The sequence below is a fragment of the Pseudopodoces humilis genome, chromosome 2, assembly GCF_049639895.1.
Source record: "Pseudopodoces humilis isolate 2021_Gansu_Grassland_sample_001 chromosome 2, ASM4963989v1, whole genome shotgun sequence".
Lineage (NCBI taxonomy): Eukaryota > Metazoa > Chordata > Aves > Passeriformes > Paridae > Pseudopodoces > Pseudopodoces humilis.
The window spans coordinates 92,267,212-92,291,825 of NC_142201.1; the positions used below are offsets into that span (position 1 = coordinate 92,267,212).

Here is a 24,614-nt window from a genome sequence, read left to right on the forward strand (position 1 = left end):
GTCCCTACCTACACAGCCCACCGCATCTTTCCAGTCCTAGAGGGCTGATCCTCTCATCATCCCCATCTGCTTGTCTGCCACACCTCCAGGTTTCTAGGACATCCCTTCCCAGGCAGACTGTTCCTGTAAGTGAGAATCTCCTTGCTATCACGTAGCTGAGAGAGTAGGAGATAAGAAATTAATGTTAAATCGCAGATAGGGCAGAGGTTAGTTCTTAGGTACCAGGAATGTAGAAATTTCCTGGAGCCATGACAAGAAGATTTCTAATCCTGGGCCGCTTTTACACCTTCCATCTCCAAACTCACAGCTTATGGGGTGGGGGAGGGAGTGGGTTAAATTATGTCAAAGCATTAAGGAAGTATTACTATAACCTTTAAATGTCTCCTGTGCTGGTATTTCAGGAAAGGAGAAATGGAGGACCTAGGTGTTTTCTAGATGTTCCATGTGTTTGCAGCCACATACAGGCAAAGAAAGGAGAGGGCTGAGTGCTTTGGTCTTTGCTTGCTATTAGTCCACTTGTCTCTCATGGTGTATCTCATCACCTTTCCTTGGAAAAATAATCACATTGTTCTGTGTTCTGAATGCTGGGGTGGAGAGACCAAGAAAGAACTTAATGTTTCACTGAAAGGTGTTGGAATATTACACAGCTCCCTCTGCTTCTCTCTCTAGCTCTCCTTTTCCTGGTGTTTCTCTGCCCTCCAATATATAGCATGGATCAAATTCCTCAATGTTCATCCTAGGAACAGGCTGCTGTATGCTATAGCCATGCTATATGCTCAGCCATCACCCTGGTATCCTGCTCTTTTCTATCCTTAGTTATGAGCTCTTCTTAAACATGACACCAAATCCCAGAGCCCTTTGATGCACGTGGCCATCTCCCAGTATTCTGAAAACTGCGTGCTGGGAGCCCAGATTTAGGACTTATACACCTTTCTCCAGAAAAGGCATCAATACTGCCCAGAGCCTGGACATCCATAGAACCATTGACACTTATCAAAAGCCCACCCATTTCACCCAAGGGAAATATGATACATTACTATTATTGTGGAAAAAAACACAAAACAAACAACTGTGCTCCTCATGCAAAGAAATATGGGCCCAAAGTCATTCCTTTCTCAAAACACCTGTGCAAAATTATGTGTGGAAACCTTTCCTTCAGATATTTAGGTGAACTAGTGTTGAATCACCCAAACACCTGTGCTATTTTTGGGGTTAAGATGCCTCTCAGCCCATGCTCTGCTCTTGACTAGAACACAATGTATGTTCTTACTGATGTTACTCAAGGCTACTTGGGCCTAGACTCACAAGGAAATTTAGGCATCCAACTCCCAGTGATTTCCCAGGATTGAGTTACCTCAGTGTTTTTCATGGGCCTGGCTCCACACGACCTGATTTGTCTCAGAGACAGCATTTAAGGAGCAGAATGTATTAAAAAAAAAGACCAGCTGCCTCCCCAGAAGGAGTGAAGCACGGACACGTGAAAAGAGAGAAAAGGCTTTCACGCTTTGGGAAGTGAGGAAGCAATTTAGCACACAGAACAGCTTTTTTTAACCCAGTTAAATGGTGTGAAGACACCTGGCTAGAGGATGGCACCTGTCAGCACAACCTGTCTTCAAGGCGAGGAAACAGAGATCCTTTATTTTCCCAGGATGACTATGGTGATGGTGGGTAAAACGCCCTTGAGAAAGAAAAGGTTAATTCATCCCTCTGAAGGCCTATGCAGGATTGTTCCCCAGGGTATAACTAGCAGGGTTTCAGCTCTCCAGTTTCAAATCCTCTAACAACGGAGCTTCCACCCTTTCTTCTACAAGAGCCTCTCATATGTAGGAAAATTCCCCTCTATTTTATGGTGCCTAGATTAAAAGAAGATGACAGGCAGGCAGATGAATGAATGTTATTGACTTGTGTACAGTGGCTGCAAAGAGAGGTAGAAGACAATCTAAGCTGGGCCTATTTAGATACTTCTAGTGAGCCTTCTTAATAAATCCATACTCTCCTCACCTATTTTGTGATTCTCCCTTCTGATTGTCACCCTGTTTCTCTTAATCTGGTGGTCAACCTCAATATCCTCTACCACCCTGAAGCTCCAGCAGCTCCAGCAGTTAAATGTAAAAAGGCACTCACTACCGCTTATGTTGCCTTTGCAGGCTGGGTGACAGAAAGTAGAGCCTGAAGTGAGTCCCCTGAAGGGGACACAAAGTGAATGATATTCAGGATGATGTTCATGTTTTTGGAGCACAGAAGCTCACAGGGGCAAACACTTGCCTTGGGTCTGGTCTGGGCTCTGTGGAGCACTTTGGTGGTTCTGGAGCACAGGCTGGACTCACTCATATTTCAATACAAAGCTCCCAGAGTCTCAGAGACAGGACTGGGTTGGAACTTGAGAAGGTGGTGCTTTTATAGCTCATGCCAAGGGTGTGTGTATACCCTGGGCTGTGGCCTAAGTGTATGAGGGTACTCCAGGGAACAAGGACTGTGGGGACTGTGCCAAAGTTCTTGAGTGTTTGGCACAATCAACATCTATGCTCTTGCTTGAGGCTGGATCCTGGTGCATACTGTACTGTCAGTTGTGTCTAGTCTCCTTTTGGGAGGGAAATACTTGTGTCACTCCAGGAGGAACCAGTCGGCAGGCATTCAAATCAAGAGATCAAAGCCTAGAAAGGAAGCAGGAAGGTATCCAAACTGACAGTGTAAATCTACTCCCAAAATAGCCCATATTGAAGAAACCCAGCAAAAGGACCAGGAGAAAAATTTCACTTGAACTATGCTTTGATTAGAAAAGTCCATTTAAAGAACAGGTGATTTTTTACTCAGATGTGCTTAGATAGAAATGCAAGCTTGGAAGTCACTGGACTAAAGAGAAATTGTGTCTTTTTAAGCTCAAACTATGTGATTTGCTTGGCTGTGTTTGGGGCAGTTTGGGAAAAGATGGTTGCTGCTATGTGGACTTTTTTGAAATAGCACCTTCAGACTCTGAATCCATAGTCTGCTGACCATGGGCAGGTAATGAAACTCAGAATTATCAATATCTCTCTCTTCTTACCATTTCTTTACCAGTCTTTTTTTTTTTTCCTTGCTTGTTTAGTTTTGGACTCCACAAAATTTTTTAGGGAATTGTTATTAATCTCTGGTGGCTCAGAGTGCCTGCCCTCATGAGGCCTGGACATATTTGCTTCTGATCTAGCTGCACCCAGGGCACAGAGGCTAATTTCCTGCTCAGACTTGCTCCCCTGGGATCTTGAGCAGACAGCTGCTGAGATTCCCCAGAGTCCAGGCTTATGCAGGGTCTCCAGAATGACTTCCACAGGAAGCAGAAGCTTATGTCCCACTCCTACCCCATTCCCTCCATGGAAACACAGGGCATCCCATCCTTCAGGCCTGTCAACAGCACTCAGCTTGGTGTTCTCTGCAAAAATGCTGGTGTCACTGTGACTGAGGAAGGCATTAAATAGCACTGGTCCCCATATGGATCCCTAAAGGCCACCACTTGTCATCAGTGTCTACAGGGGCTCCAAGTTGTTGACTGCTACCCTCTGGAAGTAACTGTCCAACAAATTCCTCACCCTCCAAAGAATCCTCCCATCAAATCTATCTCTCCAGTTTAGAGAAGGATGCCACTGGGGACCATGTTAAAGGCCTTGCAGAAGTCCAAATGGTGACATCTGTAGCCCTTCCCCTGTTCACTGGAATAGTCACTCCATCACAGAAAACCACTAGGTTAGTCAGGTGGGACTTGCCCTTTGTGACACCACCACTGCTTTATACCTAGCACCTGCACAAAGGAGAAAAAGTGTTTCTTCTCCTGAACTACAGCTGTAGCTGGGGTGAAACCCTGTGGCTGCCACCTGTGCCTTCAGTCATACACAGCAATTAAACTTCAGGAGGGACAAAGGTGTGTATACCAGCTGAAATCACAGGGTGAGCTGAAGAAAGCAGAAACCAGGATTTTTGATTGGGATCTGGCAAGGCCAGTAAAGTAAGCACTGCCTTTCTTACTGTTCCATTAACCTACTGGTCAGACCTCTGTCTTTTGTTTTTCCAGTCTTGAAAGAGAGCCTAGCCCCAAGCATCACCTTTAGCCAACAGCTTCCCCATTCCCTGAGGAGCACCATACAGTCTTTCAAGTCATCAGAGCTGCTCTTAGCAAAACCCAAAAAAAAACACAGTTGTAGGTCTACACAAACCTGAAACCACCACAGAAGTCCAGTGCCAAAAGCAATGTCATATGAAGAAAGTGGAGCTTCATTTCATTGATTCTAGTGACATTTTGCTAGGGATAATTTTAACAAGACTTGTGTTGTCCACTGCTCCAAACTTACAAATGGAGACACTGTTAAGTTCCAGAAGGACTCTGAGCATAATTAAATTGGTATTTGTAGTGCTGCAAGAACCTCAAATGCATGGGGTGTAGCTCAGTAAAGCGTTGTGCAATATTTATGCCATGCTCTTAACTTCTTCCTCCTGTCACTGCAGGACAAGGACATCCTAAAAGGGGGCTTAAGTGTCTGACAGAACCTGAAAAGGTCTCCAGAGGGGACATGTATGACACAGCTTCTTTCACCCAAGAAGCTGTGCTTGACTGCCTGAGACCATGCCTGGCTTCTGTAACTCCAGTGCTTCCCAAGGCCTGTAAAACTGACCATTCAAGCCTGTGATTGCAGCTGTCACTCCTGAGTAGCACAGTCACAAGGGCATAATGTTGTGCCATTCCCCTCTTCTCTCTTCAGGTGGGTCATCACCAGAGTAAGGACATGGTTTTCACAGGGAAGATCCTGAACACCAGACTCAGTAACCCCAGGGCTTAATCCCTTTTCCTAGAGCCTGGCACTGAGCTATGGGAAATGTACATGTGGCTTTGAGCCACATTATTTGGTTTCCTCCTTAGCTCCTTTACTGTATTCAACCCTATTGAAAAGGGGGGAGGGGGAGGCAATCCTGCAGTGCCTGCTGCAAAAACCCCTTTGTGGACCCTGCTGTTTTAGTGCTATAAAGACCCCTGGCCAAAAGGAACATGTTGAATGGATGAGATAGGGAAAAAGCCACAGGTCTTTGGATCCTCCACTTCTAATAGCTAGTGTATGACAGCCACATTTGAATAGCCATCCAGATCTTCTCCCAGTCTTCCTGCTGCAGAAAAACTGTTATTTATTTCAATTTTTCACCACCCAGTCTTTCCATTTTAAAACTGTTACTAAAAAAGGGCTTCAATAAGTATTTAGTATCTTATTCATAAAGTCTTCTAGTTTTTTTTCCATCCTTCAGACAGGAAGCACATCAGTAGCCTCAAAGCACTGCACATTGCAATGTCTTTTTCCCAGGCACACAGTTTAGATGACACTGCAACTGGTGCACCTGTAGCAGAACTGTACTCTACATCCAGAAACCCCTGTGTGGGGAGCTTTACTCAGAGGCCCCCAGGCAGAGAAGCTGAAGGAAAAGGGACCCTGGTAAGGACTCCTAGGGTGGCTGGGCAGGCAGAGTGCACAAAGCTACTTCTACTTCTTTCTACTCTGATGTTATGGAAATAGGGATTTCATCCTGAGAAGGACTTATGGGTTTCTGGAATAGGAACCTTCCTCTCTCAGGAACCCATGCAAAGCCAAACAGAAAGCATTGTGAAGCTTGCACAGTTGATCTGACAACAGAAAATGGACAGTGTTTCCACTTCTCTTAGTAAGGGCCAGTTCACACTGAGCAGCTTTGTCACACACTAAAGAGGATATAGTGGAAAATCTCCAGGGTCTGCTAGACTTTCCCTGTACAGTGAAGCATGGCTGATTTTTTTCATCCATTCTGCAGGAGTGGTTTGTACCAGTCTCTGGACATTTGCCCCAAAAACTAACTCTCTGAGTTCCTATGGCAATTGATTCCCTTGGTGAACTAAAGAATTCCTTCCAGTGTTTCAGCTGGCCCCTGCATCTTGTCCATGCTGACATTAGTTTGTTTCTGCTTTCTTAGTAACACTCCTTCATATATCAATAGATCTCAGTTGTCATACCTGCTTCTTTGTCAGATCGCTCCTCCTAGTCCTCTTAAACACTAACCAGAGATCTTACTTGATTACTGAATTTACACTTGTTCTACTGAGAAATTACTAAAATGTCTCCCCAGCTTCAATGAATAATGAAACACTATACTTACAAAAATAGTAATTAGCAATATAGCTCGAAATAAATCAATGTGTGGATCAGACTCCCAAAGGCAGGAGGAAAAGCTGCAGCCATTAAAATAGGTGGAGCCGAAAATAGCTAAGCACTTGGGGATAAAGAAAGGGGAAAAATGCCTAAAGGAACTTATGAATGACCATGTCCTATGGATAATTAGCAATCCACGCAGGTTAGATTGCTAACACTGTCCTGAGTCTGACTGCTCCATTTCCTGTGAGTTTCCCTCAAATACTATTCATCACATTTAGGAGTTTTCTGAGGATGTCAAGCAGCTGGAGCAGCTAAGAAAAGTAAGAAAAAATAGAAGAAAGTCAAACCCTCATCAGCAGTATTCCAAGAGTTTCCATCAGGGCTCCTATCGTCCTTCCTTCCAGATGAAGGAAGAGGTGCTCACTCTAAGAAAAAACCAAATGTATAAGGATTTATAACACTGACAACCATTATTATTTCTACATCCTTCGGCCAGGTCTCCTTTGTGGTGTCAGAAAGGAAGCAAAGAAACAAGCAATGGGAGACAAGACAATGGGAGTGTGTTGAAAGGGCATAGGGAGCACACTGGTTTACAAAGGAAAAGCAATTCAGATACTGCAGCAGCCAGCTTGTTTTCCCCTAGCACCATCTAAATACAGTGTTATTTTTTGGTAGAAAGTCATGATTCTGCTTCTTCAGGAAGTCACAGGACAAGGTTGGTTCGTGCCAGATCAATTTATTGACCCATTAACAATAAAAATATCAAATTGTTCATAAGACACATCTTTGAAGTCAAGCATACCATAGGTCTCCTCAAACAACCCAGATTATGGTATGCAAATGTCTACATTATGTGGTCAGGTCATGTCACTTATTGTACTATACTTTTCATATTAACTGGTCTTTCTGTCAGGAAAATAGAAATAATACATGAATCATGCAATCTCCATCACAGTGAATTATTATCTATCTAAAATTTTAGACCAGGAGTGTGGTGGTTTCTTTTTTTCCTTTCCTTTCCTTTTTTTTTTTTTTCCCCCTTTTTTTGTAACTCTTTTCCATCCTCCCCAGTCAGGGAGAGGAAATCATATTGTACAACTATCATCAACTGCATGTCACAAACACACACATATGTAAAAACATAGTGGAGTAAGTGAGGAAATTGCAAGGAATACACTGCCTGAAGTCAGTTTGCATAATGAATTCACTAAAATTCACTATTGAAATTAAATCAGAAATTAACCCTAGATAGAGAATACTTTTCAACAGATTAAATTCAACAAGACTCATTTGATCCTTTCAAGAAAGAATGAGTTATGAATGTACAAACACTTTCTCTACTCTCTCAAACCATCCACTAAATTTTCAGAATCTGCCTGATCCTTAGAATATCTGAGGATACTCATGTAGAATTGCACCTGCTGGGGCTTTCAGGTGACTAACATTTTGATTTCAGTGCAAAGCAGAGAAAAAAAGTTTTGGCATGTAATTTCTTTTGGTTGCAGAAGCAATTCTTTTGAAGCCTGAAGAAAATATAACACATTCCCCCAAGACACCTGTATTAGAGATTGTACTCTCACAGGACTTTACCATGTATTATTAACATTTTAGTATACATTCCTATGTTTTAGCTCTAGTGGTTCCCTATAAACTTGACTCAAAGAAAAATTAAAGGGCCAGGTTTTAAGGAATGAATGGTAGGATCTTAACAAATGTCTCATTGCCTTAATCCTATTGAAACCAGTGTGAATTAGGCACCAAGGCTCTGAAAATCCTGCCAGGCTCCTGCCTATATAAATCTTATTTGTTAGGGCAGTTCTGTAAATTACCTAATACCGCCCTGCCAGTGTTTGGAAAAAGGCTTGTAAATATCTGCTGCAAGATTGCAAAGTAAAACAAAGTAGCTTAAAGAAGACTTAAAGTGCTAGTAGGAAATCTGGATATTTGGAGCTTAGGAAACTCAGGGGTATAAAGGGATTACACTAAAATCTTGGTCCTAGTTTTTGAATTGGAAGTTAAAAGTTAAAATGCAGGAGGGAAAAGTTTGGCATAGGAGAACAGAGGATTCCAGTGTTAAGGCAGCTGACAGATGGCTGTCCTACACCCCTGCCCCACCTTGGCTGCTGATTCCTCTGTTATCCTGGCCCGTGCTTTTCATGGGGTCGTTCCAAGTGACAAGTTCTGCATCTCTGAGTAGCTGACTTCAGACACCTTGAGTCTCACTTGGAGCAGTGCCGAGCACTCAGAGCTGCAGCTGACAGTAATGGGAGATGTTTTCAGATATGAGCAACTGAAAACAAAAACTATGAATAAAGGTCAGGCCCTCTGTTTCTGAAATTCAGGACATAAAACTAGGGCATCCTGCTGACCAAACTCTTTGTGCCTCAGCTGTCCACCTGCAAAAATGGAGTAAAAATACTCAGTTATCTCACACGGGTGTTCCAAAGATTTACTAAGTGATATTAGGGATGTGCTCAGAATCACAAGACAGCTCAGGAGAAAAGGAGTATTTCTGATTTCAGAGCAAGTTTTGAATACTATTAAGCAAAGTTGTGGGGGATCACAGACTGACTTATGATAATTCAAAATACCGAATAACTGCTCATTAAGTGAGCACTGTCCATTCTGTGACCTGAATGAGGTCAGAATCCCTGAAAAGAAAAATGTGTTCCTGTTATCAGAAGTGTACTGAAATGCATTCACAGGCGGAGACCATACGGAGGTTGCACAGACAACTACATTCCCAGTGTTGTCTTATTTTTTTTATATTTGCCTTAGCATCTTTAATAACTTTCTTCTAACATATTTTCTCTGTGGTCTTCATCACACATATATTAGCTCATATTGCACCTGAAGTCTAAATCCATTTCCACTCCAAATAATGTGGTATAATTCAACTTTTACCCAGATTTCTAAAATGCAATTAACTACATCATGGGAGCTCAAACCTCTTGGTTTCATCAGCATCTTACAAAAACCCAAAGCAACTTTCAATGTCCAAGAGGTGTCAAGCCCCTATCCAGTACACTTAGGCAAGGTGTGGGATTTTTCAACAAGCAGCTCCCAGGCAGAAACAAGCAATGGATTTCCAGTGTGCCAGCATCCAGTGTGGGATGGGAGACAAGGTTGGGTGCCCAGCTGAGTCCCAGAGCTTGTAGGACTCACTTCCCAGGTGGCCTCGGGAGCCCCTGAGAGCTTCCTCCCACATGGAGATACAGATAAAAAAGCGCTCATAACATCAGCAATGTGCTGGCAGTAATACAACATCTCTCCATAACCCCAAGCTGCACCAGGGAAGGTCCAGGTTTGATAGGAGGAGGAGTTTCTTCACAGAAAAGAATGCCATGCATTGGATTGGGCTGTCCAGAGAGATGGTGGAGTCACCACCCCTGGATGCATTCAAGAAGTGACTGGATGTGGCACTCAGTGCCATGGTGTAGTTGACAAGGTGCTGATCGGACAAAGGTTGAATTCAATGACCTTAAAGGTCTTTTCCGACCTAAATGATTCTGTGATTCCATTGTGGGAGTCATACGTCAATCTCTCAGTATCTGCCTCTGGCTCCAAAGCCACAAGTTTTCCATCTTTGAATTAGGTGAGGCAGAATTATCAGTGGAAAATGAAGTGTGTTTCTTAGCAAAAAAAAAATAAAATAAAATTAATAGAAAGTACATCTTATCTGGCAATTTAATGAATGCACAATTACTGCATCAGGGAAAAGCCCCCTAAAGATTTAATCTTTTAATATGTGCAAAAAAGCTACTGAACAGAGAATTACTTTGCTCAAAGGATCAGCTATACCCTTGCCTAGTTTTTGTCAGCTCTGTAGCTACCCTGGAATATCAGAGCTGGAATAGCAGGGCTGCTGCAGGGCAGAAGCACAGGGCATTGATAAAAGTGGAGCAAAGGAATGGCAGAAATCCTGTTTAGCGCTTTCCATGCTCTGTATAACTGAGCACTATTTCACTGCCACTGGCTGTAAAAGGACCTCCTGTTTATACCACAGTACTTGAATTTGTGGTTTGTTAAAAAACTTTGCCTATCTCCAATTCTGATCAACTTCTCCAGTCATTTCTGTGCTGCTCAGCTTTCACAAATGGATTTCCAAACAGCAGAACTGCTTTGTATGGTACCCCACAGAGGAACTCAGCATCCTCTGCTGTCTGCTGCACCTGACAGCAAGAAGAGTTTAGAAGAAAGTGCCCAAGAGAAGATGAAAAATTACAGGCTAGGGATATCAGCATGGATGAAACCATAGTGCATGAAGATGAGAGAAAATGAATCATATGTGAAAGATGGAACTGGGTGGATATAATGAGGCAGAGCAACAAGAAGCACATTTTGCTCTCTGCAGGGACAGTTCAGAACCATGGAAGAGAAGCAAGCAAGCCCTGCCAGTAGGGCCACTTACTGCACTTTGTGAGATGGGAAGGCTGACCTTAGCTTGGGAAAGCCCCTTCAGTACAAGTTACAGTAATATCTGCTGTAGCCAGTGCTTCTCCTTCTAGAGGGATAAGAAGCCAGTGAAGTCCCATAGTCACAGATACTTCCAATATAATTATCTCCTGATGTAGTCTGCTGCCTTTTCTGCCACCCCTCCATTTCTGTGCTGTAGCAATGTGCTTTTCCACAAGAGCTGCAGCAAGGTTAGCTTAAAATCCCATCTGCTTTGGGAATAGAAGGGACTATAAAATCCCCACCATCTCACGAAAGCTAACACAAGTCCTACACTTCCACTGCCTTCCTGGCACACATGCATCAGGTTTGGCCCAGAGAGACAGCCACACTTTCACTTAGCAACAAGGTCTATTTCTTCCCTACACTGACATCCTCTCCACTTCCACTCTTAAGCGGCAGAGGGACAGTGTCCTTCCTCCAGACCTGAGAACGACACCTCTTTTGGCCAGCTACATTGCCTCCATGAAATATCTCTTCTGATCTCTGGCTTGACTGTCAGCTCTGCACCAGGGCTTTGTGCACCCCTTGGAGAAGTAACTTTCTTCTGGAGATAATTTATGGACACAGAGGCTTAGGAGGCAACACAACAGTTCAGCAGCAGCTAGCATATGTCGCCACAGCAGAAAAAATTCCCCACCGCTGCCTGACCAGAAAATTGTGTCCCATCTTATACACCAGAGATTTGAGAAAGGCAATACAAATATTCCTGGTCTCAGCAACAGCATATTCAGATTTGGAGAAGGCTCTCATCAATAAAAGTGTATGACAGTGTGCCACCAAGGTTCTTGTCTCTTCTCAGGCTCCCTGCTAAGTGCAGTTTGAAGGCTCTGATCTCATTCTTAAGCGTACCCTGATGTGGAGCTTATGATCCAGAGCTTCCCCCCCTGGAGATCCTCTGGGGCAACAACTCAGAGCTTCATGAGCACACCACAAGCTCAGACTACAGGATCTGTGACAGCATGGACCTGCTTGTTTCCAGTACTTCAGGGTCAGTTCTTCCTTATGAGATGCTCCCATGGAATCCCCATGGCAGATACACATTCCACCCCACAGACAAAAAAACCCACTACTGGCAAATAAAGCAAACAAATTATTTTCACTACTCAGTTTATTCCAGGTGAGGAGAAGGGAGGGGAAGAAGAGAGGAGCAAACCTTTCCTTTTTCTGTCCTTTCTAGATTAATTCACTCAGAAGGAATGTGAATGCTAGTTTAAAAGCTATTTTAAGCTATTGGTATATTAAGCTATTGGTTGCATACAGGGAAAAAAGACAAAGTTACTGCAGCAGATTATTCCACTTTCTTCTGTGCCTCAGTTTCCTCACTTACAAATGGAGTAATAACAAGAGTGTTCCAGGATTGATTTGTTAAGGATCCAAGCTGAAACCCTCCAATATCAATGAAAATTGTAGTACTAGTTTCAGCGATAACAGCTTTGGCCCATTTTTTCTCCAATCATTTTGCAACCTATCATTCACAGGCACAAGTTAAAAGTAATGTGACTTATGTATTACATAGAAAGCCTGTCTTACAGGCATCTTTCTGGGCACATGTTAAAGGTGGAAGCAGAAAATCTAAAATGGAGACTACCTCTAAAACCTCACTTTGACTTCCTCCTGCAGATGCCTTTTAATAGTTCTTATTGTATCACTTTTTTCCTTGCAAGTGTCCCCCACCTCTGCTACTACAAAGGACAGAGCTCACAGAGTGGGCAGCAATTCAGTATTTTCCTGTTATCCTAATTTCAAGCACAGCAAAGTGCCTTATTTACCACACACCATTCAAACCCAACACTGAATTCAGAATACTGAATTCTTCATGGTCTTTTTCCGTGTTGCTATTTTACCATGATATCTCATTGCTTCATAAGCCTTAATGGCTATTCTCCCAGGGAGACAGGTGGGGTTGTTATCTCTATTTTACAGACACTAAAATCAAACAAAAAGAGGCTAAGGTCTAAATGGCCAGAGCAACGACAAATTTAGGGTCCCCAGTTTGTGATGGCTCAGATTAGTATTTCCCCAGCTCTGTGTGTGTTGACAGCAAACCTCCATACAATGCCAGCTCTGCACTTCTGCAAGTCAGACCCCAGGTGTCTCAAGCTGAGAACCCAGAAAATGAGAACACACCAATTAGTGGCCACCCATGGAAAACCTCATTTACGTGCCCTTTTCATATCACATAGGAACTTGTGACAAAAGGCAGGAAAAAGCCTAATTCTTCAGGGCAGTATTCAATTGTCAAAATATGAGACCATTCTTCTGTTTTTGAACAGCTCCCTGCCCAGTTCAATACATAACCTTCATCATTGGCAGTAAAGGAAACAGGAGACCTATAGAAATCAGCTTTGTATATGGCAAAACTCATTCAGTCTCTAAGTATATTCCATTCTGTGCACTGAATGAGACAGGGATCCTATTGAAAAAAAAAAAGGTACCCGTGTTTGATCGTATAATTAAGAACCACATTTTTAAGTCTATTCATGAGAGAAGACAAATTAAAGATGGATGGGCAACCCTTTTAATTAACTTTCTGTATTCTAAGTGTTTGACTTTGAAAACTAAATGTGTGCTTAATAAAGGTGTTTAATCTTTTCTTTTAAATGTAAACTAAAAAGGGAGAAAATAGGAAATTTCATCATTTGAAATCATAACATTCTCCTCCTTTGTATTATAAAGGTGCAACTGTTACTAAAGGTGTTAACTGTTACTGTAATTAAATGGTTGAAAAATTCTTTGCACTTTCAAAGCTTTATTCCTCTAATCTCAACAGACAAACACATTTAGAAAACCACAGTGTCTATTTGAAGAAGACCCCTACCAAGAAAATTCTTGTCCAAACAGGAAAAGCCCAGCAAAGTTTGATGTAGATGAAAAGATTGTCTTTGACTATTGCAATTTATCTCATCTCCCAGAAGCTGGGTAATCCTGACTATAGGCAGGGTGTCTTGTTCCCCCTCTTGTGCTGTGAAAAGACTCAGGAATAAACAAAGGATATCTTCCTAAGGGTTATATGGAGTTAGCATGAGATACTGGAAGATATCACAGATCAGCTTTAGTTCTTCTATATTCCCATGCAGCATAAGAATACACCTTCTGCTGCATGAGAATACATCCAGAGAAGGTGAATTATATCTCAGTATGTTTTATTCTGTATTCCCAGCAGCCACTAGGACACATCATAGTGGCAGCAGAGGGGATTAAGCACTGAAGGTGACTTCTAGTAGGAGTACAGCACTCTGGTTGGGAATTTCTGAGTGACTGCCATACAAATGCTTTGAGACAATTCATGTCAGGCAGGTAGAAGAAGACACCAGTTGATAAATCTCTTGTAATAATTCTCCTGTGAAGATGATGAACAGGGAACCTCGGTATGTAGTTCCAGCAGATGTTTGTGTTCAGGAAACAGATGTTGGAGCTAAGTCTAGGAAGAAGGTGAGATGTCTTGCTGAAACCATAGCCTTAAGTCCACTAGAAAATATGGGTAGAACTGGGCACCTCAGTACCATAAAACACCAAGTGAATGCCTTTTGAACCTGCCTGTAACAAATGCTGAAGACAAAGTGACATCTAAACAGTCTGGGTTTAGGCATCTTGCTCTGGGATCTTATTGGGGAGGCATCTTCTGGTTTGGATCCAAGCCCTGAACCCCTGCACTGAAAGGAACAACTCTAGTTCCTCTCTGACAGCATGCAGTAAATAGGTATTTATTCAGTATCTCAGTGGACACACGAGCTTCCCTAAATTATGGAAGGTGTTGATTCGATTTCTACTGTATGTGAAAAGACCTCAAGTCTTACCTACCTCTTACAAAAGCAAGTTGTTCTTACCTTTTCCTGTTTAAGCTCCTTAGCTTTTTCCATGGAAGAATTAAATAATCATCAGGCCAGAGACAGAGAGCATCCAGAAGTAAATATCACTTTATATCCTAGTGGTTAAGCACAGTCCTGCAAGTGGACAGACTGGGTCCAGTTTCTGCTTCAGTGAATACTTGATAATAATCATATGAAATAGTGCTTAAGGAGCACAAGAGACTATTTAGTCCATCCTCTGGTCCAGAGATACTTCCTGCAGCCCTCCAGTGACTGAAGCTGCCATAGTTTACTCAATATACCACAGTGCATCACAGTCTTTTTGGACACCCCACTAAAGACCATTACTCCTAGTTTTATACATCATGGGCAGCAGGAACAGATTACTCCTATTTTCTTTCACTTGCCAGACTAGCATCTGGACTACTCTTGGCCTTATTCCTTTTAGGTTAAACAACTCTAATTATTTCAGTCTTTTCTCCTTTGACCTCAAGCAATTCTCAATATCCCAGTCTACATCCTCTGACTGTACCACACCTCCTCAGAGTGCAGTACAAAACTAAGGCAGGACATTTCAGTTGAACACATCAGAGCTGAAGGCTTATGAGATGTGTCTGACAGCCTGTGCTCTCACTTGCACAGCCTGGTAAAATGGTGTTCCCTTTCTTGGCAACAGGATGATGTTCTAGCCTAACACTGAACTTGTGGTCCTCTGTCTCCCCTCCTGGAGGACAGCCTGTGGTCTCCCATGCAGAAGTAGCTGCAATTCATTAATCATTCCCATGTAGAGCACTTCATACTCACTCTGAGGCTGTTCAAACCAGGTCCCTGGTTTGACAAGCTTTTCTTGAATTACAGCGGTTTCCCCCAGCTCACCACAGCTGGTTTATACCATCTGCAGATTTTATAAAACACTTCCTCTAGACAGTTATCCAGGTTAAAATTATAATATAAAGTACAATCTGTTTAAAGAAAATATGAAGCACTAGCAGGCCACAAGCTTGTGGCAGCCAGCTCAATAGTCTTCCGTTTCAACAGGAAATCAGTGAGAATTGCTCATTGAGTAAAATTATCTACACCAATTCTGCATCCCTGCTGTAATGCCTTCCTTTGGAACATGTTTCTTTGCTTCATTTATGATAAAAGACTGTGAGATAATGTCAAGATCCTTACAAATGACAAGGTATGACAACTGCTTCCTCTGTATCCACAAGGCTTGTTACAGAAGAAAGCTAAATTAGCTTGACGTGATCTGTTCTTGACAGATCTGTGCTGGCTCCTAATAATCTCCTTTATTTGATTATTTGCACCATTTTTTTTTTTCTGCAGGAATGAAGTTAAACTGAGTAGTCTGCAATTTCTTATCTTCTGCTTGTTTTCAGCCTTCTGACACCTCATCCAGCCCTCATGAGTCTTCAAAGCATCCACAGCTTATGGTTCAGAGATTGCTTCCCTCACCTAGTAAATGAGCTAGGATGACTTGAAAGAACCATCTTACATCAGTACATCCTGATTTGTTCTGCTCTTTTCCTAGATCCTGATCTTGATCCTTTGTGGCTCCTCTTACTTCTTTTAGCCACCAACTTGCAGCTGATCACGTTACTGATGATATGCAAAATGGGCATAAAATCCTTTGGCCTTATTGACAATGCTTGATGTAAAGCTTCAACCACAGCTCTCCCCTCCTCTTCATGAGTACCATAAACAGAGAGAGTCAGCATGATATTATTTCACTGTCTTGCTCTGGCTCAATTATTATTTTGTTTGTGTATTGAACTGAGGATCATCTAGGCATGTCAGTAAACATGCCTATGAATGTTATGGGAACTTTACATCTCTAAGTGTAATTGTCTAAGGGCTTTAGGCACCTCCACACTTAGAAAGGAAGGAAGCTCTCAAGTTCTACAGCCTATGACAGATACCTCTAAGAACATACTTCAGTTTAGAGCAATCCCTTATTTCTCAGTTCAGAACAATGGTAAAATACTGAGAGATGCTTCATACTCCTCTTGACAGTCACACCCTGATTAAAAAGTAATTAAATTTTACAAGATAAGGCATTGTCTCATGGTATCTCTTCCTGATTTGTGGAATCATACCACTCAAAGTAACAAAACAATGAACATAAGTAAGAATTAACTGAACTTTAGAAGAAGATTTGATAAGAGCTCCTATGAGTCATTGGGGTCATTTTTCACTAATTTGTCTTTTTTTTTTTTCAGCTCCTACAGAGTTTTGTACAGTGGCATCATCATAATGGATAGTTCTTTTTGCTGCATATCCAGCTTTATCATAAAAGAGTGAGCTTCAAGTATTAACTTTGTATTAACTTTGCTAACTATTCTCTGGAAGTTACCCAACTTCTGTTTACTTCATGGAGATTTCAGTTGGCTTCAGTTCTTAAGTTATTTTGGGGGAAGATCTTTTTTTCCTTGCTCCATTTGTCCTTTCCTTAGGGTTTTATCTCTTCTAGCCGGTATTCTGAGTGGAATTTAGGATAGAAGGGAAAGACCATTTTCCAGTGCTGTGCTTTAGGCAGGACTGGTCACATCCCTATCACAGTTCTGACTGCAATTTTAACAGTCAACATTAAACATCAATTTTCTGTTGGAGTTGTCAGCTCTCAGAACTCTATGTAGGACTTCAAATTCTCTTGGGTTTTAAATGGGAAATGAAAATAGCAGGAAGGGTTAAATCCACAGTGTTTCATCTTTGATCAGGCAAAGTCTCCATTCTGACAGAATCATCGCAGCCTGTGCAATCCAGATTGTTGCAAGCTGCCAGTCGACTTCCCCAACATAACAAGCTAAGAATTAAAATGTTAGCGCTAGGTAAAGTGAAAGTTCACAGTTATAAGGAACACAGTGAAGTGTCCCTGCTGGGGGCAAACTTTTGGTTCAGCTTCTAACAGCCCCTTTGCTTCAGTTCCCCATCATTCCAGTACTGTCTCCCAGCTTCACAGGCACAGCTGAGCAGCTGATGCCCTCCTTGCATTTGCTCAGGGGCTGATTTCCAGCAGTGGATTTCACTCTTACATGAAACCAAAGGGCTGCAATTTTACTGTCAGCAAATCAGCAACTGACACCTGTTTCTTTATGTCTACCCTTTCAAACCTAGATGATTTTTTGTTAAATTATTTATAAATCCACCACTGAATGCTTTACTCTTACAGCTGTAAGTAGACAGAAGGTGGAATGATACAAGGAGAATAATGGTCAGCTCAAAACCATTGTGATTTACATCCTGCTGGTTTCAATCTGAATTAATATAAATGACCGGCCTCTTCTGCAAAAGAGCATAGCATAGTACCATGGTGCCCAACCTGCACGCCCTGGAGTACTTAACATTGCAGATTTATAAGGTCATTGGATGCTGTTAATAAAATAAATGGATTAGACTCCACTCAACAGACTGATGAACTGAATGCTAATTGATGTCTTAAGTTATAAGAATAATCAGAACTGTAAATTATTTTGTTTATTACCAATTACTATAAATCATCCCAATTCATAAAATACCCTGAAGTTCCTGAAAGCATAGTAGGACTTCCAGGCAATTATGGGAAGGGTGGAATAAAACTACCTGCTGAGTGGGGTTCAGATCCAAGCACACTCCCCTGACCCCCTGAATTTTAGGGGCATTCAAACCAAGTAAATGAGATTCTCTTGGAGCCTTTTAGCTTTACTAATTACCAGCTCTTACAGAAAGGTGTATTCTCCAGAGAGAATGCCTAAATACTGTGAGATGTCCCAGCTTTCTATAAATAGAGATATACTGTGATTATGGCTGGAATTAATTCAAGAAATTTCAGATGCAAGATGAGTAATGAAGGGGACTGACACTTATTGGTCATAATTTAAGAGACTGTAAGTACATCCTGGCTTCCCTTTTGGGACATAAATGGCAACCATCCCTGGTTGGCAGGTTCAGGACATCCTGTCTTGGGCCAACAAGAGGGCTGTAGCACAGCCTGCCACCCAACAGAAGCATTAGAAGCCAAGGGACAAGCCTGGAAGGAGCAGGAACCATCAGGAAAGCTGGCATTAGTTTGTACTGCACGCATTGCCCCTTTTGCAGCCATACCTTTCCCAGCCACTGCTGTGGCTGGGCAACCTTGTATCTAAGCCAACAGCAAGGTGAGAACTGAAGATGCACCACTTTTCTGTCTCTGTCTAGGGATGCTCATTTGTGTCAGCTGCAACTCTGCCCAAGTGGAGAACCGGGGCAGATACAAAAGCAGCTGGAGCACGAAGAAGGAACCCAGTTTTCCTTTGGATGCCGGTGCCAGGAAAGGTGAAGGGAGCCAGACCCTGGCAGTAGTGGCTGATGCTGCCAGCAGGAGCTCCCAAGAAGCACAGCTTTATGCAGGGCTGGGACCCAGCTAGGGGAGAGAAGGAGCAGCAGGAGGACTGCATGGTCAAGGGAGCAGGGAGAAGGCAAGGAGCAGAACAGATGGGGAGAGGAGACAGAATGAGTAACAGGCGGAGACAGCACGAGCAGTGTAACTCCAAAAGCACAAATTCCTTTTGCTGTATTAAAAACAAATCACTATTTTCATTACACTATTCCTTCACCCCATACACATATTGTAGGCTGGATCACTGGTGGTCAGGGAGGAGCTACCGCTCTGGTGAATAGCAGGGAGAAAACTAAGTTCTAGCCCTACTCTCAGGCTCTGGTCCATTGTAATAAAGCCTGGGTCTGAGAAGAAAATCAATGGTTTGTGTTAAAGGAACTCAAGGGACTAAATAAGCATCCTAGCACTGCAGGAGTGACTGAGGATGGATAAAGCAGAGCTTTGCCTGTCTAAAGTATCTCTCACTTGAGGACTTCTGAATCCCTTTTTTTTTTTTTCCCCCACTCTAATTGTTTAGTTTACAAATTAAAGAAGCATCTTGCAGAGATGGCCATAACAGTCAGAGAATGTATGCTTAGATCAAGAAAGCAGGTTAATAGCACCGCCAGAAAGAGAAACCAGCTCTCCCTAAACCAATTCCTCTAAACTGGCCTGTGGTGCTCACAACCATGAAAAGCCATTGAGTTTAACACACGCACTCAGCAGGTGATAGAAAGAGCCCTAAGGAAATATAAACACCTTCTCCACATGAGGCCATCAGAGCTCTGAGGTTACATGTCACCTCCTGGTGTGCTCAGGAGGATCTTGGAATTATAGATTAAATGAACGTGGATGGATTCCTGACTTTGATTTTGGACTTCAGATGTTGAGAGGTGTTTCATCTGGGTACCTGCTCTGGTACTCCCACAGCAAGATACTCTACCAGCAAGCATTTGCACCTTCCACCATGCCTTTCTGGATGACCAACCTCTTCTTATCAGCCCAATATTCCTCTGTGTAGAGCTACTGGGCTGCGGTTGTTTCTTCTGAACACTGGGATTTCAAAACTTAGATGCAGACAGGTAAGGACTGCTGCCAAACCTTCCCCTGATACCTGTCGGATTCACAGCAAACAGGGGATTCACACAGTGACTTCCAAAGAGCATCAAAGCAGAGAGCAGCCATCAAAAGGTTTCTCATCCTCAGGTGTCTTTAGAGCACTATCATCAGAGATATTGTCCAAATCAAAAAATGGCCCTCCTTGTGTAAGGAGGAAGCCCAAAGCTAAGCAATCACAAGTTGTTTATGTTCAGGAAGAGGACAACGGGAGGGTTGTACAAAAGGAAGGATGCATGGGCCAGCAGTGCATGCACTGAGCAAATTACAGTCAGCAAGGCACCACCAGCCTTCCACAAGCATGCGGAGGCCTCAGCTTTTACAACATGGTGCTAATAACACCAAGGCTGTGGGTTTCGTCCCATATGCACTCTTCACTTGAAAGCTGGACTCAGTGATCTTTGTGGGTCCCATCCAATTCAGAATATTCTGTGATTCTGGCGCTCTTGCTTCAAATTATCTCAGCCAAAAGCAGAAGCAACCTTCATGCTAGAGCTGCTGTTTTACTTGTCAATACACCAATCCCTCAGCAGATACCTGCCTGCTTGGTAGAGATTAGGCAGAACCTACTTCTGCCCCATGTCCTCTACCATGGACAGCGCATGGAGCACACGAGTCACTATGGGGAGTGCATGCCTCACAGCACAAGCACTGCAAATCCAAGCAGGAATACACATCCTTTATTTGCATCATTCAAGACTATCAGCCTGCCTTCATCTTGCAAGGGCCAATGGGCCACGTTCACCTTCCCACTAGCACAAGAAGGTGGTGCAACTTGGCAGCTGCCAGTAGTGAGAAATTCCTGCTCTCTGGGAAATGGGGAGAGAGAAATATAATATCTATGCAGGATGATCCTGGGATGGCACCACAGAATCCAAATCAGATCATATTCTGAGTTCAAAGGGATCCACAAGGATCATCAAGTGCAGCACTTAAGTGAATGGCCCACCCAGGGGTTGATCCCACAGCCTTGTTAACAGCGCCATGCTCTAACCAACTGAGCTAATCTCAGGGTCCAGCACAGCTGGCCTGAAGTGAGAGTGGATTTGAGGTGAAAATTCTTTGCACTTTCTCCTTCTAGTCAGTCAAAGCCACATGACTGAAGGAGGGGTCCCTCTCATCCTCACATCCAAGTGTTGCCCACCCTCTCAGCATGGCATGGACAGAGCCTGGAGCTACAGCTGATTTTCTTATACTGAGGCAGGAGCAGCTCTGAGATCACTCAGGCAACCCCAGCATTAGGCCAGGACAAGTCCTCAGATAATACACAATGGTTCCTTGGGCTGAAGACATGTCCCCAGCCTGGTATGGTCACACAGAAGGTTCAGTGCAGCCCTCTAGGCAGGGATGCCTCTGCATACCAGTGGGTACTGCCTGACTGGCTTTTGCTGGGACTCCAATTCAGGAGCAAGTGGCCAAAGACAATTTGGATCTGCAGATTGGTTTCTTTCCCACTAAGCACTACCGCTGTCCTTCTCCCACTGGAATCTCTGCCTGCAATTAGTTCCCTAGGAGGGGGCTTGTCTGTGCCATTAAGAACAGTTACATTACATGATCTAGGGGAAATCAATGTCTTTAATAGTCAGCAAAGGCAGTGGAGGAGAGGGTGATGGGAGGGCTGTTTCTCTGGAGACACCTTTCTCAGAAGAATTCCCAGAGTTATTGCCCCAGGAAGAGAAATGGCAAGGACTTGGCATAATTAAACTTCCATGGAACAATTGTTTACTGGAAGAAGCACAGAAGCTGCTCAGTGTCTCTCAGAAAGGCAGAGGCAGTGGCTAGACTCTTCCCAAGGTGCAGATGAAGTGCCTCTGCCCTGAAGTCAGCAGTCTGTGGTGATTTACACCATGCTGGCAAATGGTGGGAGGAGGGGTGTGGATAGATATCTTTCCTTTAAAATACCCCTTTTCCTCTGTCCACAGTGGTGTTTAAAGGTAAGACCACGCCTTGCAAGTTTTTAAGCATCTGGATCGTGCAGTATAATTAAGTTATCCTAAATGAAGCCTGAGACATTTTCATATCCTGAGGCAAGGAAACCTCAACTCTGCAGGCATCTTCCTCTCTCTCTTTCTCCATTTCCTCCTTCTTGTACACCTCTGCGGTTCCTGGAATGACAAGCCACCTCACCGGCTGGCTGTAATTGCTGGAACTGTTCCCTAATGCTTTTGCCTTCTCCAATTGCATTAAACTGCATCTTTAGAGGTACAGCCCTGTTTATTCATGCTGCTCCTGTGGAGGGGGGAAGAAACGCAGACTGCCTCTTCTCCCCTCTCCCTCCTTTGATTTGATGGGTGTGGCAGGTTTAAACCTTTGCAGCCGCTGGCTCTCTGGCGCTGGGGTGAGGAGGAGAGGATGGAACGGGAGGGAAGCCGTCGTCTATGGTTGGTGATGAATGAGACTCATCTCACCCACAAGTGGGAAACCTGCTTGCGGGTTATTGTTTAATCACTCATGCAATCCAATACTGAGCACATACCCCCATCATGTCCATCTGTTCTAGCATGCAGTGCATGCAACACTTGCATTTCTAGTCAGCTATCTCACTGCCCAGCCCTGCGTGTTACTGACTGCATCTCTCGCTGGCAGGAAAGGTTGAGTTCAGGTTTTCAGCTATAGCTCGACCCAGCCTTTCAGCTATGCTACCTCTCAGCTGAATATTTTGTGGGCTCAGATTCAGAGCTGCAGTCAACTGTAGGCAGAAATGACAACACTTAGCTATCTACATCTCTCATGGGCGGGCACAGTCAATCAGTCAGTCAGTCAAATACTTCACTCTTCACACTGGCATCGCACCCACAAAAAAGAATAATCTGCAAGGTATGAGCGTGTGAACATATTTGTCTCTGAGGGGTGGGAGGACAGACACACACAGGCACACCTAGACACAAATGTGAAGAGATTTCTTCCACGCCCAAGCCTGTAATTTCAACGTTTTGCTCTTTAGCTGCCAAAAAGGCGGGACACCAGGGACTTCCCCTGAAAAATAATTTGAGGAGAGCTATCTTTATTTTGGGAAGGAAACTCCTGCCCGTGCTGAAGAACCCATTCCATCTTTTTCTCTCAGTGAAAGGTCTGGGTGGGGACAGAGGAAGAGCACACGCTGAGAAAACCGAGGTCTTTTTCTCCTAACAGCCAGAGCTTTCTCTGGCTTACCATCAGCTTTCCCGAGCGAGCTGCCACATTTCGCGGTGTGCACTCAGGTGGAGGAGCGGCAGCTGGGCTCCGAGCCCACCGCCATCCACCAGCACGCTCAGGCGGCCACAGTCGTGCGGCGTGGCTGTGTGAGGCTCAGCAGAGGAGCATGTGGCGAGTGTGCCTGTGCCGTAGTAGCTGGGAGAGCGCTCGCAGAGCGGGGCCGAGCGCTGCCCGGGTACGCGCAAAGGGGCGGGCGCCATGCGGCGCCTTCGTGCGGGGCGAGCGCGGCACCTGCGCCCCCAGAAATGCCACGGAAACACCCAAAGGCAAGGCTGAGCACGGGGAGGTGTAAGGAACAGGTGCGACAGAGTGTCGTTCCGGGAGCTTTAGTGCCCGAGCTGCCATGGTATGGGCAGAATGATCCCTATTCCCCTGTAGCTCTCTTCTGACTCCAAAGAGCCCCAGAGCTCCTACTTTATTTTAAAATTTGCCGTGCACCTCCGCCCACTGCTCTGTCACTTTGCCTCCCTGTCTGCCTTCCTTCTCCTCCTCTGCTCTTTTCATCCCGTATTTGCCATCAGAACGTGCTCTGCTGGCTGACTGCAACATGTTCCCCACCCTCCCCCCCATCAGCCTTCACCCCCTCCTTCCAGATTTTAGTGAGCATATCATTAATTGCAAAGCATTTGAGAAACCTGCATGAGGAAAAAGACAGGATGACGCAGGGTCTCTTTCTATCCCAATCACTTGCCCCTCCCCATTATTCTACAAATTTCTCCTTCGTTTGCTAGCACACACATCTCCATTCAGAAACACACTTTAACCTGAATCTTCTTTCAACACTGTTCTGTTCACAGGAACTGTGGTTACTCACATCAGCGTGTGAACAGAATACTGCAGTGCTACACTGTAAGAGACACTGAATTTTACGCATATATAAAGAAAGTAACCAGTATGGTGCTGTGCCTGAGTTGAGTTTTGTGCTCAGAACGAGGACCAAAGCTCTTTGTCACTACTCACAAATTCGTAATTCTTGTAAGTTTCTAAAATGCCTTGCAAAGATATCTAGGGTCAGTTCCTGCCTCAAAGTTCCAACTGCATAAATCCAGCATCCTCTCAAGGAAATCCAAGAGGCTCAGCCAAAAAGGCTCTCCTAATCAAGAGCAGGTTTGGGCTTTCACACAAGATAAAAGGGGGAAGGGTGAGGGAGAAATGATCTAAGCAGTGCTTTTTTTGTTTCTAATTTCATTATCATTTTGAACACAAAAATTTTGACACTGAGAACTAGCCCCCACCCAAACCTTCTCATCATCTCAATTCCCTTATAGCAAAAGCCAGGCAGTACCAGGAAAGAAAATGAGAGGGTTTCCAACAGGTTCACACCACGAGCTTCTCTTATCCCACCCGAGTTCAGAGCTGACAGAGGCGTGGTCCTCTGTCTCTTTACCAGCTGGTGCACAGTTGTCTAACTGGTTGTACTATGAAGGATATTGCAAAGAGGGTGACTCTCCCCCTCCTTAGGCTAATGCTTTTGTTATTATTTAATTGGATTTTTCATTATAGCATAGGTTACAAAAAAATAAAAATTCTTTCAGGTTAATTCTTGCTCAGATTGTTGTAACA

At 43.7% G+C, this 24,614-nt stretch overlaps 1 protein-coding gene across 1 annotated transcript in view; it reads right to left on the minus strand.

Moving 5' to 3' along the window:
- Positions 1-24,614, minus strand: part of GAP43 (growth associated protein 43) — a 56,933-nt gene that overhangs the window by 31,439 nt on the left and 880 nt on the right. The gene's annotated exons all lie outside the window — the stretch shown is intronic.